Source organism: Anoplopoma fimbria, chromosome 11 (assembly GCF_027596085.1).
Source record: "Anoplopoma fimbria isolate UVic2021 breed Golden Eagle Sablefish chromosome 11, Afim_UVic_2022, whole genome shotgun sequence".
Lineage (NCBI taxonomy): Eukaryota > Metazoa > Chordata > Actinopteri > Perciformes > Anoplopomatidae > Anoplopoma > Anoplopoma fimbria.
Window position 1 is genome coordinate 6,811,451 of NC_072459.1, and position 15,166 is coordinate 6,826,616.

Sequence of the window (15,166 nt, forward strand, 5' to 3'; positions counted from 1 at the left end):
CTAATCACGGCAAGTCTCCTTGACATTTGGGGAAAACTTTAATGAACACAAATGAATAAGATGATTTGATTCTAATGACCTTATATTTAACAAACTTTACATTTTCATCCCAAACACTCGATCATTTGAAATACATAATCTGTATGATGATCATTCTGTCAACACTTTTCTAATGTGAGGTATAACGAGCAAGTGTAGCAGACACTTGTGAATGGAAGAGAGATACAATACAAATTAATTTATTAATCCATCAATGAAAAACAACAACAGGAAGCCCCTTGTGTTTACGGCTTGCTGTTTTCAAAGTAAAAGCTTTGTTGTGTCAGTTCCTTTTTTAAGTGAAGCTCATCTAACAGCTTATCCGTCATGAACTCAACGCTCAAAGTATCATGTAAATGCTTATTATTTCTCTTTTAAAACTACATAAAAAATAAAAATAATAATTCAAGTGTTCATTATTCTATTTTCAATGACGTGTTTATTGATTGATATATGGAACGTTATGAACGCTGTACTTCCGTGACTTTTTATTTGGTGTTAAATGATCCATAATGTGGTTAAAGGACAGCAGTTGATAAAAATGTAGTTAATGACCTCTATCGTCACATATGTGTGTTAAAAACCTTTAAACATGTCTCAATAAAAACAGAAGACTGCCGCTGTGTGTTTTATGATAACAGGATGGAGGCTGGAGAGCGTAGTGCATCACTAGCGAGCACCTCTATCAATGTGTCTTTGACCCCGAAACCTTAATGTCTCTGCCCCCTGTCCCACCTGTGTTCATCAAGTCATCGTTAAACATCATAATATGCTCATCACTTTCTTTAACCTTGACAGAAACAGCAACGGCGACTGTGTGACGAGGAAGACTGTAACGCCGTTATTCACCTTTCTGTTCTGCTTCACGCGATCATCTCAACGTCGTCGTTGACCAGCAAATCTTTTCTTTCTTTATTCTTTCAATCTCTCTCTTTATTCTCACTCAGTCAAAGCACAAGACAGTTTGAAAGATGAAGCGTCGCCTCGCCCTCCCTCTCTGTCTTTCTCCGTTTCTCCCCCTCCCCCTCTCTCCCACTTGTCTCCTTGTGCGACCAGAGGGGGGATTGTGGGGTTTAAGGTTACCGGTGAGGTTAGTTAGATTAAATATTAAGTTGTCCTGAGAGCTGACCCTGCTCCTGTGTCCCGCTCCAAATGCATCACTCTTCCCTCAACCCCCTCCCCAGTCTGAGCCTCCATCCCGTTAACCCTGAAGATATTGACACGGCCGTTCACAGAACATTACCTGGGACACGGCACCGCAGCTGTTTTTCATCCATCAGCTTCATTTGCAGAGACAGAAGAGGGATAGAGGGCCAGACCAAATGTATTGATTAGTGACGGAGGGGAGGTTTAAAAGCCCCGGATCTCAAGGTGACTCAAAAAGTTAAAGAAACCTCAGAGAGGTTCCAGGCCTGACCCTTGACCTTAAAAAAGAATGTATGTAAAACTTTAAGTTAATTTGACTTGTGCTGCTTGCCCCAATAAACATTGTTTTGATGGGGAAAACCCTGCAGCTTTTGACCATGAACTGCAACATTCCCGGGTTCGAGTCTGGCTCTGGACCTTTGATGCATTTTCCTCCCCAATTTCCTGTCTTCTCTCTATTGTCTCTATTGTCATGTGCAATGTTATTTTGCTGAGTTTGTTTTGCTGTATTTAACAATGCAAAGTTGTTATGACCAATTAGTCAGAAAGGTTACAAAAAGAATAAGATCCTGGTTTAAAAATACCACAATAATCATTTGAGCATGTTAAACTTACAAAAACTTCAACTACCAACCCTGAAATGCTTTGAAGAATAAATCTCTGTGGAAACTGTTCATAGAAGGAGTTAATTCACCCTTTAAAAAGCACAAAATCTTGACTTCTGGCACATTTAGCACCACAGTATCAATTATCATGACATCAACTGCCTTATGAAGCCCATGTTATTTGAACTCTCCTTCAAACCATATTAAATCGAAAGATATAAGGACTCTGTGTGGCAGCTGGTCTCTACAGAACAAGTGCCTCAGGTCTGGAGAGCGTCTGAGATATCTTGAAAGCAGTAAGTGATGTTGTGGGCTTTCCAGGGCAAGAGGATCCAACTCATTTGCATGGCCTTCGAGGATCATCTGCCCTGCAGTGCATCTCCAGTCCCACACATTGGAAAAAGTGTAGTGACCTTCACAGTGACCTCCACGTCTATAAGACGTTGATGTAGGCACTGTGACGTTACCCATTGGTTCTTTGGACTTCCGTTATAAAGCCTCAAGTTCTACATTGTGGCCGTCGCAATCTTGTTTTTTTGTAACCAGAAGTGACCCGTGAGGGATGAGCAAAGTACACTCAAATGCTGAGTCACACATTTTTAGGCAACCAAATGTTCCAATTAGCTTCCATAAAGCGAAAACACATTAAGTGTTAAAGTTGTAAGACGAAAACACGGACATCTCCCAGATCGTACAACAGCCTGGTAGCAACCTGTCAATCAAATTAGCCCCGCCCTAAAGCATAACCTGCTTTATAGTCTATTTGACTCTAAATGGACCATCATTTACTAAATGAACATCATGCTGTATTGAAGAAGACTTGAAACTAGAGATTGAGACCATAAACTAATGTTTACAATGTTTACAGTCTTTTTCTCATAGACTTCTGTACAATCAGACTGGTCAGGCAGAGAGACTGGAAGGCTGACAGATAGACAGGGACTGGTCTCTGCTGTGGACGGGTTACTGCAGAAACAGGTCCACGATACTCTGTGTTTAACAGTCCTGCACAGGGTGAGACAAATATATTGATTCGTTGATATATGGCACTGATGTTGACCTTTAACATTAGCTGTTGGCTGATAATGTCAGCCCCCTCTGACATATTGAAGGATTCCTAGTGATCTGACTAAAGATCACTCCCCAAAAAATGTGGGGGTTTATTTATTTGTTTCAGCAGCTCATGGCGACTTGACATAAATAAGAAATAACTCCTACAAAGTTAAACTTAAATAAATTAAAAAAACTAAATAACTGCTATTTTGTATGCATGTGATAAATTACTCAAAACCTTTTTGCTTCTCTTAGTATGTGGCTTAATAAATACTAACAATTACACTTATTATTATTAATAAAAAGCACAAGGTCAAATTTCAACCAATTTTTGGCAAACTATATTATATATACTATATTTTGCCCCAAGTTGGAGAAGTGTATGATCTACTGAAGTAAAGTACCAATACAATACTACAAAAATACATAAAGTGACAACCTTGAGAACTAACTTTGCAAAGCCCCATTTTTCTCACAAGCTAATCAGATCAAACTGGGCTTTTTTGTGTGAAGGGGGCTTAAAGACACAGGCGCTGAAACGGAGCATTTCAAACAGAGAGTGAATACAAGTGTATTCAGACAGACTGTGTGAGAAAAGGAATGTGTTTTTGAAAAATAAAGCATGTAAACATGTTCCAGTAGAAACCTAAAATACAAGTATGAACCTGAAAATGAACATGATACGTCTCCTTTAATACAGATGCATCAATGCACAAGTAGAACTTTACTGTTGTAGCTGGTCGAAGTGGAGCTAGTTTTGTGCCAACTGTGGGCCCAAGGTTATAACTACATCAATGGTGCAACTTTAGTGATATAGTCAACTGCTACAGTCCTGGGAAAGAGCCTCAGAGAAGCTTCTTTGTGTTAAAACGGTGTCAATCTCTCCCGCTTTTGCAAAATCAACAACCAGTCCAAATGAAAGCTGTGACCTCGGTACTGATAGCTAATGACAGCGGCGACCTCCGCAGCGTCTTGTGTTTCTGAAGCCCCCGCCTCGGCCCACATGAAAGGAAGCTCTAGGGAGGCCTGTGATTAGCACCGCGGTCGGCGTTTTGATTTGGGTCGAGGTCGCGATCACTGAGAGTGCCGCATCTTCTGTTTCAAGCCCCCACGACACCCACATGCATGTGACACCCAGTGTTTCTGGGGCTGAACAACAGCTCTGCACTCGTACATTAGAATGCATTTTAACATGATTTTGGTAGTTCATTTTCAAAATAGAACCCCTTTCCCGGCCGTAACTAATTTCCTTATTTGGTAGAGTACAGGTTAGGCTAGAAAAGTACCTGTTCAGGACGGGAACAGCTGCTGTATTAGAACTAAGATGCTACTTTTTCAGAGTTTAGGTTTATCGTTTTATTGGCAGGTATGTGTACACGAACCAGTAAATGTTTTTTTTAGTTGCTCAATGTACTTACACAAAAAATACAGCTAAAAACAGGTACAACAAAGCTGAACAAGAGTAAACATAAAACTTTATATATAATAATACTATCCTGCTCTGTATACCCCATTCTGCCTCTCTGTCCCTCCAGCCCCTAGACTGTTATAAAAAATGGACGTAGTTATCGTGAGGTCACCCATTAGTTTGTGGACTGCTGTTATGACGCCTTGAGTTTGACGATTTCACCGTCACCATCTTGGACTACGGCCGTCACCATGTTGTATTTTTTGCAACCAATGAACAGAAGTTACCATATTTGGAATGTGGAGGAGTGACCGAGTGATGCTGTATACGTCTCTGGTAGCGACAGTAAGCCCGCCCTAAAGCATTCTCTGCTTTATGGTCTACTTGACTCTAAATAAGTATTAAAAGCAAAAGTACTCAACGCAGAAAATTATTATATTTTATTTTTGTATGTATATTGAAACTATACTATTAGATATCATATAATATAGATGATCATAATATAAAGATGATTATATTCACATGCAGGATATTACATTTTAGTTGTAGTTGGTTGAGGTATATTTATAGTTTAAATAACTGGAAGTTGCACCAATGTTCAACTCAAAAGAGACTTAATGTTTGAAGGCAAAGAAAAAACAAAATTTGATATTTTCTCAAACCCTCAATTGATTTCTATTCATACTGTTTGCGTCGTGATGATTGGCATTTTTCTATTTACCACCAATATCACTGGTTGTTTTAGTGCCAGTAGCCAAAATGAGAATTGGCAGACAAGTTTACTTTCCCCCAGATGGAGGAAATCTCATCTACTTTGATTTTATTGAGCAATAACAATAAATATTGTCAGTATTTGGTTTCCCCGATCCTTCACATACACATGTAGAAAGAGACATGAGTTTACCAGATTTTGGAAAGTAAGAAAGGAGAGTGAAAGCCTGAATAAAGTTCAAATAAACTCCCAAAGCTTTTTATTCTAGCTTCATTTATGTGTAAGAAACATGTTACTAACTATGTGAGCTCTAAAACAAAATGGCTGCACTAGTGAGGATTTAGGTGTGTTCCATATAGTATTTTGGATATTGTATTTTGTGATAAAGTTAGATTACTTGGTAGAAATCAGTTTTCACTTTGACATTTAAAGCTAGGGTTTGGAATCTTCTTTGAAAGCTGATTTATTTTGTTATAATTGTTGACATTCTCTTATTTAGCAATAAATAAATAAAATGCTTCGACAAAAAAAGAGTAGTTGGAGTAGTTAGGGTCAGGATAGCCCATTGGTCAGGGCATTCATAATAACGGGGTACCTGTGGCTGTCGCAGTACTGCATGCTAGCTACTTTTTTCTTTTTGGATAATTTTCATAGCACCCTCTTGCTGTTTTCTCAACATTACCAACCATAACTTTAAAGTATTTTTCTGTTAGTGTCAGAAAAAGTCACATTAAACCCATTTTAAACTAATGTGAATATTAAAATATAATACAGCGATGTTTTAATAATACACTTTGTTTTTTGTATGAATAAAACAACAATATATAACGAGCTCTATAGGCGCTGTTATTATTTTTTACTTTACAGAGCCAGGCTAGCTGTTTCCCCTTGTTTCCAGTCTTTATGCTAAGCTAAGCTAACCAGCTGCTGGCTGGAGATTCATTTTTGGCATACAGACTGAGAGTTGCATTAATCTTTTTATCTAACTGATGACGAGAAAGTGAAAAGTTATATTTCGTAAACAAATGAGTAAAACTATACATGCTTGTCTTTTCTCCAGGTCTCTACAGTGCGACGGCGTTCAGGCGGCCCGTTGGCGGCCGCACCGTATTAGGAGGAGCTGTAGTAATGAGTGATGGAGGCCTGTTAGCTCCGCACGGCCCTGTCGTCCTGCCAGCATGTGTGCCAACCTGCTCCCAGAGACACAGAGTGAGAGTGGATACTGTGTGTTCTGTATTGATTGGCACGGTGTCTGAGCGCTGGCACTCTTCAGCGCCGGCTGACAAACAACTTCATGAGACTCAACACCCATACAGGCCTCGTGGCTGCGTTTCTGCAGCGGCTAGCCCTCCTCAGTGTCACTGTGGCTTCACGCATGCAACCTGAGTAACAAACGGTAAATAATATATAATGATTTCATGCACTGCAACCAAGACTCACACTGTTGCTTTGATTTCCCTGAAAACCAACCAACCAACAAAACACACACACACACACACACAAAGGGAGCAAAAGTGTCGATCCAACCGCAATGGTAGAAGTACTGAGCTCTTTCAGGCTACTTAAGGTAAAGTAGTAATACCACAGTGTAGAAATACTTTTGTTAGTAGCAAAAGTAGTAATTAAAAGTAAGTAAAAGTCCTGCATTCAAAACATTGCTTAAGTAAAAGTACAAAAGTGTTTGCATCAAAATATACTTAAAGCACCAGAAGTTAAAATTATTAAATTAGAATTATTAATGTGTTCATCACATTAATGTAGCAGCTGGTAAGGGGAGCTAATTTCAGCAACTTTATAAACTGCTGGGCGGTTAGACCTGTAATAATACTTCATAATTAATACATAGATTTATATTTTGCATTAATAATCATAAAGTTGCAATCAACTAAAGCTGTCAAAATAAAAGTTTTGTAGTAAAAATTACAATATTTCTTTCTCAAATGTCGTGGATTAGAAGCATAAAGTAACATAAAATGAAAATACTGACGGAAAGTACAAGTGCTCAAAAATGTACTTTTGCAGTACTAGAGTACTTGGTTACTTTCCAGCACTGCAATCCACTAAACCAGAGTTATAGCAATGTCCCTGCGTTTAATATTCATCTTGAAGTGCAAGTCAACTCTGAGTTAGAATTGAAGTCAAACTCATTTAAAGTTCTGGTTCAACTAAACCTCCCGATTTTAGTGAACTTTATCTTGTGCATCACCTTTTTATTTTCCACTGACATCCATGAAAACCATAAATACAACTAAGTTCATATATACTTTACATGTGAACAAACATGAACTCTCTCCTCTTTACAAAGGCATCTCTTTGCCCCCCAAGTCCTTCTCTTTATCTCCCTCTCTCCTTCTCTCCCTCTCTCTCTTTCTCTCCTTCTCCCCTTCTCTCCCTCTCTCTCTTTCTCCCTCTCTCTTTCATTGACAGGGTTGAGAGGAAATTAGCATTGGCTCTTAATCAGCCTCCCCCAGCCCAGAATGTGCTGATGTGCAGGACAGGGTCATGCTAATCAGGTGCCTCAGCTCCCAGGCACATTGATTTAATACTACAAACGCTTATTAATCCCCTCCACACCTCCTCCTCCTTCTCCTCCTCCTCCTCTTCCTCAATACTGAGCCCTTGCATCGTCCTCGTCGTGACCAGAAGCTTTTTGTCTCTCAACCCCCCTGACTCTCACCCCTCTCAATCTCCCCCTGATCCCCCCTCCCATCAAACAAACAACAAACATCTCTGAGAGAGGCTGCGTTAAAATGTGTGAAACAATGTGCATAAACAAAGGAAATTAGCTTTGGTGGCTAAAATTCAAAATTTGCAAGAATGCTTACGCAGCGTTCTGCCTGCATCTAACAGCTTATGTGTCCTGACAACACACCTCGCAGGCAGAATGCAATTTGACTTTGAATTGATTAGAAAATAAGTGCAAGTCTCCCTCGCTGGCAGTTATAAACTGAAACAAGAGTGAGAGCTGAGATGTTCAGTTTTGACGTTTTTAAGACACCTCTGGGAATTCATTAATAAGTTATTTTGCGTCTCATTCGGCTTGATAATTTATTTTTGGCACTTTCTTTCATCTATTCCCCATTCCTCTTCTCATAACTTCCAATGGAAATCCGCTTTTTTATTTAAAATGCTCATAAAAATCGCCTCCAAGTGACGGAAAAAAACAGTGGCCACGATAATTAACAGATTTATGGTTAAACTCAGTTTTGTGATACGATTGGAATTTGTTAAACAAGAGTCATTTCAACTATTCAGGTTTTTTTGTGTTTACAATTGATCTGAAACAACTTGTCGATAACATAGAAAATGAATCACAACTTTTAAAAATCCATTAATCTTTTTTAGCAGAAGCCGGCAATTGAGCCAATCCACTCAAAACTGAGAAAATTCAAGGCTATTTCATGTCCAGAGTTCCTTTTTTAAAAACATCAAAATCCTCCCTCTAAAAACCTCTCCAGCTAATCTTCAAAGCAGATGTTATCCTGAACTGAATTATGTGTCATGATCAGAAATGATCAAATGCATCACAGAACGTAAAGACCATAAGAAACAGAGGGAAACAAACACAAAGAGGGAATTTTGTACTTAAAAGACCTCAACGTTGGAGCATTTATCTTTTATTTACCTTTTTTTTTATTATTTGTGGAAACTGCATTATCAGTACTTTTAAGTACATTTTGATGATACATACTTACATACTTTTACTTAAAGTTCTGATCCCAGAACTTTTACTTGTAGGGGAGTTTTTTCACAATGTGGCATAAGTACTGTTACTTAAGTAAAGGATCTAAATACTTCTTCCACCACTGGACGTACATCGACAATCCAAACACATACAAACCATTAGAGCCCATTGTCACACACACACACACACACACACACACACACACACACACACACACACACACACACACACACACACACACACACACACACACACACACACACACACACACACACACACACACACACACACACACACACAGGTCAGCAACACAGTTAAAGAGCTCTCTCACACTGGAATCCCTTCACATGACAGGCCCGCTCAGACAATTAAAGTTCCCTTCACAGAACACATTTCAATTACTGTAATTACCCTCCACTGCTCCGGCGCTGTCCCCACAGATCACGCCTGAACGTCTGCGTGACAGCCAGAGCTGAGCGTGGCCAAACATCACACACCGACGGGGCAGTGAACGCCACACCGAGAGGCCTCAGCACAGATTTTTATCTTTGGTCACGCCGAATGATAAACAGAGATCCCAAATATTGAAGCATAAATCCTTTTGCTCATGAAATCTTTGTGTGATCTCAGAGTGTTTAACAAACTCCTCACTAAGAATGTAAAATAATTTGAAGGTTTAATATCAGGATCGTTTCTATTTTATGATAAAATCACATGTTAAAATGTCATAATGCTCCCATTTAATCAATTTTAAAAAATTGTTTTGCAATATAAAACCTAGTAAATTTCAAAGAAAAATATGTTCTCTGTGACAGAAATTTTAGGTAAATAATTAATATTGTTTTTACACTGTAACTACCATTTCACAATATAACAATGTAAGATATCAATATTTGTTTGTTCTTCATTGTTGTCACATATAAATCCACTGTTTACCTGCAGTATTTCTCACAAAAACACATTGTTTGTATCCTTGAGGTCTAACAAACATGTTGAATGCAAATGACAAAAAAATTGCAAAGCCAATTCTTAATTTTTATTTTTTTAAACCCTATATTATGTCGTCTTCTTCACTGGCTTTGTTGACGTATTGGTACGTTTGTTGCTGTGTTTCGGTCACCAGCAAACAATCAGCAGAATAGTATAAAATATGCTCAAAACAAAACAAAATGAGGACCCTCTCATAAAAACATTGCTCAATAGTTCTAAATATTGCTCAGAAACTCAAGAAACTAACTTAAAGTAACCAGTTCAGTGGTCCATTTCAACCACAAAGGGTTAAAACAACAACTCAAGATTAAATTGCACAAAAGTGTTCTAATAATCTTCGACAGTGCAAACAAACGGAGAGTAAATCTATTGTGTTGTTTTATTTTTTTTACATTGAAGCAGCTGGAGGTCATTTTACTTTCATTGCATGAGGATCAGCTTCCCTTCTGGCTTTTGACACTAAAACTTTTTATTTTGATATGTTTAGCACAAACAGTCAAAACCTGACATTCTACTACTTTATGTTTGGAAATAAAAAGGACAAAAGCCTGCACTGTAACACTTTGATGTCAATTTGCAGTAAAATTTCAACATTGATCTACAGTATTATTCTTATACTGTATACTGCTGTGAAAGCAATGCATTCTGGGAGTCATAACACTTGCTCCCATGATCCATGAACGGTCAAGTAGGGTTTTATTCCACAGTATTTTACTGCTTACCGCTAAAAGTTACTGTGTTTCTCAGATCTGTAAATTGTAAAAAAGAAAATTACTTACTGGCTTAAAAGGCTGCCTGTATTTTACTGTAATTTTACACTAAAATTCTACAGTGTTGTTTCCCACCGTTTCTCACAGCGGTGGGAATTTTCTTGGCTGCTACAACAGATGAATAAATGTGTGCATGTAAAACTGACCTGAGAGGAAGCAGCCGTCTCTTGATGACGCCCCAGTGACAGCATGACACTGTGTGTTCTAATCTTTCTTTATTATGAGGACACACTCTCTCACCTCTGTGTTTTACAAGCTGCACCGTCTCTCTATATTCCCCGCTAATAAGATATAAAGTTAGAGTGCTAGCACTCGCTCGGTCAACCAGGACAAAAATGATTGGCTTTTAATTTATTGCTCAGTGTCTGCACGCTGGGTGTTTTATGTATCGGTCGATGGATTCCTTATTTGTTGTCTTGGATACCGCTCGAGGAACAGGGTGCTCAATGTCACCGCGACCGACTGGGACACCTGCTAAAGCAAACACAGGGGCTGGATGTTAACTTCCTCGCCTGGTATAATATATTATCTACCCGTGTGACAACCTCATCTCAGGGTCACGTGATGCACAAACTGGCAGTAGAGACTCTGCAGTGGTCGACAAGAGGGCGATGCTGCTCTGCCCTACAAGCCCCTGCGTGTCCTGCTCCAGACCCATTGATTTTATCGGGCCAAGCCAAAGCCAGTTCAGGCCAGCGTCCAGTCTGCCGCGAGGCCTCGGGGTGACACAGGCTGTGACATGCTTGCCCTTCTGTCATCAATGTCAGCGAATACTCTCAGATGAACGCATGCAAATACCAGAGGCAGAGATTAACGCATGCTTTGGGGGCCAAAAAACACACCCGGGAAAGTTCATAAGAAAGTTAATTGAGGGGGGGGAAGGGCCCCCGATATGGTGCTTATTAGTTTATAGTATATGGAAGTGGGACATGCTGCAGGATGGGGGGGGATTCTTCCCAGTGGGCTGCTGGGTGAGAAAAACAATCCGACAACAAGCAAATGCGCAGCCTGAAGCAGCAGAACATGTTGTGGCCAGAAGTAAGAGAAACACAAGCCTTAATAAAAACCACAAAACAAGTCGCATTAAATGAATCCGCAGTGAAATGAATCCGCAGTGAAATGATGGAAGACGTTCTGCACACAGCTATTATGTTACAGCTGAAATAATTACAAGTATTTTGATATTTAATCGTCTCTGTAATTTAGCCAAATATTGCATCTCAAATGTGAGGATTTTCTTCATTTCTCTGTTTTACATCTTTGTAAAGTAAATATATTTGAGTTTTGGACTGTTGTTTAGACGAAACCTTGGCCTCTGGGAAGTTGTGACGGGCATTATTTCACTGCAGTTTCATAGACGAAACAATTAGTCTAAAATAATCTATAGTTCGAGCCATTGTTTATTTTACATCATGTAATGCATGAGGGGCTGGAGCTAAAAAAAAAATTCTACATTAAAGAATCTACTTTATAGTATGGTTCATTTTCTTTATTCATTGGTCTATAAATTCTTGCAAAAAATATCCATCATATCATCCTGAAGCTAAAAATGAATTAACTCATTTGTTCGCAACGGTCCAAAATACTAACATAGTTCATATTTTCTCGTATAAATCAGAGGACAGCAGCTGGATGCTATTTGGAAAAACCATAATTACTAAAATAGTTGTTTTTTTGTTGCTATAATTTATTAACATGATGATTTACACACCAGCATGCATCCATAGGAGTCAGACACACACACATCCCTCCCCCCCTCATGTGGTCTTCCTCTCTATATTAAACTGATTCGATGTCTTTCAGTTTAGCATTAGTAGCTTGCATAACGGGGCGTTTTCTTCCTCTCTTTCTTCTCTCTCTCAGCTGCTTAGCGCCCAGTAAAGCAGTGGATGATGGGAGCTCCGACACGGCATGATCTAAAAACCCACTGGCGCTTTAGTGTGCCTCAGCTGGCTTATATAACCCCGTGTGGATGTGCGAACTGCCTTGCTATCGGGAGAGCTCACGGAACAGACACACAGGAGCTACTGATACACGGCGGTGTTTGTATGTGTGTGTGACAGCAGATCAGAGTGTGTGTTTGATGAAGCGTGTTCTGCAGAATACAGTCAGATTTGTGTGTTTTCCGCTCAGAAGCCACAGAACCAAATATCTCCCTCTTCCTTCTCCTCTCTACGCTGTCTGCTGACATCACCGGTGTGTCCCCTCGATTCCTGGATCGGCGAGCTCCCCGGTGATGTCACTTCCGCCGGGGCCTTCACCTGAAGTGACATAATTTCTGTTGCATAACTAACCCTCTGCCTCCCCCCCTCCCCCACTCTCCTGTGAGAGCAGAGGCAGCTTCTCTCTGTCTTTGACCACCCAGAGGCGCCGTGAAACTCCGCATTATGGAAATGCCAGGTGTGTGTCCGTGAAATGGGAATGGGCAGATATAAAAATACATCACACCCACTAAGATGCTCCTCTGTGACCTCTTCATGCACCCCTTTATACAGCTTAACGCTCTGAATCGCCAGGTCTCGCTTTCAATCCAGAGAGACGGCAACAGGAGCTGCACAACTCCTGACATGAAACATTCTGGGTGTGGAGGGTGAAGAGAGGCAGAGTGTGAGAGACAGCGATCGAGAGAGGCCTGACCTATATAAGAAGGAGGCTGAAATATTTATGGATGTGAGTGTCCTAATTGGCAAGCCACTGGGAGCACTGCGGCCTTCTCCTCCAATCACAGCCAGGGAAGAGGTTAACGAACGCACACACACGCACCCACACGCACACACACACGGACGCAGACGAGCGCCGGTGGTCCGATGGCCTCAGCGAGGTCTTCCGCCCCCGCGACCCCGTCCTCCCCGGCCTGAGAGACGCCTCTTTATGAAGACGGATCTGCCTTCGCAAAGGGCTCCGACGTTGTTAGAATCATTACCAGAGCTGTTATCATAACCGTCCTCTCTGGCACATATGGACGGGAACAACCGCTCAGAGCGCTAAGTCAAACACAGCCTAATTGGCTGGGCTTAATCTCCGGCACTGTCACGCACTGCTCGGCTCTCTGAGAGGCCTCAATTACTGTCCCCGCTGATGGACACGAAGAGACGGAGACTCTCTGACTTCTAGTTTCCAACCACTGCGGGCTGTAGCAGAGAGAAGAACGAGGGAGGAGGAGGAGGAGGAAGGAGGGAGGAGGGAGGAGGACGGAGGTACCACATCAGGGGTCAGCAGGGACTAACGTGGCTTTTTATCAAATATACCAAAGAAATCCATTTTATCATCACTGTTTCAACTTATTTGACTTATGAAAATAACTAAGTCTGATCACAGGTGGACTAATATGAAGTCCTTTAGTGTCTCCAGCTGTTTGAATGTCCTCAAGTGATGTCACTTGAGTCAGCGTCCTTTTAAAAAAACTACAATTTAAAATCTGTTGGTGTGTATTTAGAAAGAAGTGAGACCTCTGTAGCTGCTCATCTCTTCTGCAGGCTACATTAGCTGCTCCTAGCATAGCACACCTGAATCCCTGACTGAACTGTCGGCCTTTGAGTTGCATTGTGGGTAATGTAGGCAGCAGGTTTTGTCAAGGAAGTAAAAGACAATAAATCTGGTTCTGCTGCATTGATTTTGACAGTTTTATTAAAAATGTTGCATCGAGAGTCTGCCAGTGTTAAATGAGATAAAAGATAAATCAGTGGTTTACTCCTTTAACTGCCCTTAAGCGACTCCAAAGCCTCCACACCCTCATGTCACACGATGTGCATTTAACATGTAGAGAAACAGACAACAAGACGTTGTGGTTTAACAAGCAGCCTGCCAACCAAGAAACATTAGCAACAGTGACTGTGCAATTCTCATTGTGAAGACGAGGAGTTCAAACATCCTCCAACTATCAATAAAACCAAGAATTCCTGAATGCATGTTAGGCTCAACCCACATCATGCAATTAAGAGAACTATAGAGTCTCGTTTCTCCTTGTTTGTCTGCATTAGTCTCTAAACTGAACACAGACTAAATTCATATGAAACAACTATGAAACTCCCAGTTAGACAGCGATCAACACGACCAAACTGTTACTGGGATTGGCATCTGAAATGTAATGATATTAATCTCAAACACTACTCGTACAGACTGCTACTGTGTTAGTGTGTCTGTATAAACAACGGTTTTCTGTTGCAGTGACGCTCTCCAAATAAGTTTCTCTATCAAAGCTGATTTGAACAGATTGCCTCACAATGAATAGAACGTCCAAATCAGAAAAGATAAATCCTCCTTGTTGGACGAGATCAGCAGAACTGCAACATTTCAGTTATTCTCCTTCCAAAATCAAAACTAAATTAAAATCTGTTTTACTGAGACTTTAAAATATTCATGATTAATTACTTTTACTGTATAACTGTAAGTTACACAACAATTTACATTCATTCTGACCAGTAATGAAACAAACATTGACTAAAAGCTACTTTCAATTTTAGCACAAGATGTTGCTGTTTAACTCGCTGACCTCAGGAGTCTATAATTCACAAATGATCCTCTCAAACACATAAATCGGCCAATCAGAAGATAGTATTGCGCCGACGATACTAACAGTACATCACGAGCTCCGAGTCATTGTTGTGATTTTTTTAGGGATTAGCAGGCAAATGAGTTCGACAAGCGTCTCTGTCTTGCTTGCACAAAGGGAAGGAGAGCAGAAATCAATGGGCTGTGTTTACAGGGTACACAGCCGACTGTAACACTGCACGTTATGTTACACACGGCCGGGCAGTA

The 15,166-nt window shown here is 40.4% G+C and overlaps 1 protein-coding gene across 1 annotated transcript in view; it reads right to left on the reverse strand.

The window, feature by feature from the left end:
• cacng2a (calcium channel, voltage-dependent, gamma subunit 2a) overlaps positions 1-15,166 on the reverse strand; it is a 60,387-nt gene that overhangs the window by 4,432 nt on the left and 40,789 nt on the right. The gene's annotated exons all lie outside the window — the stretch shown is intronic.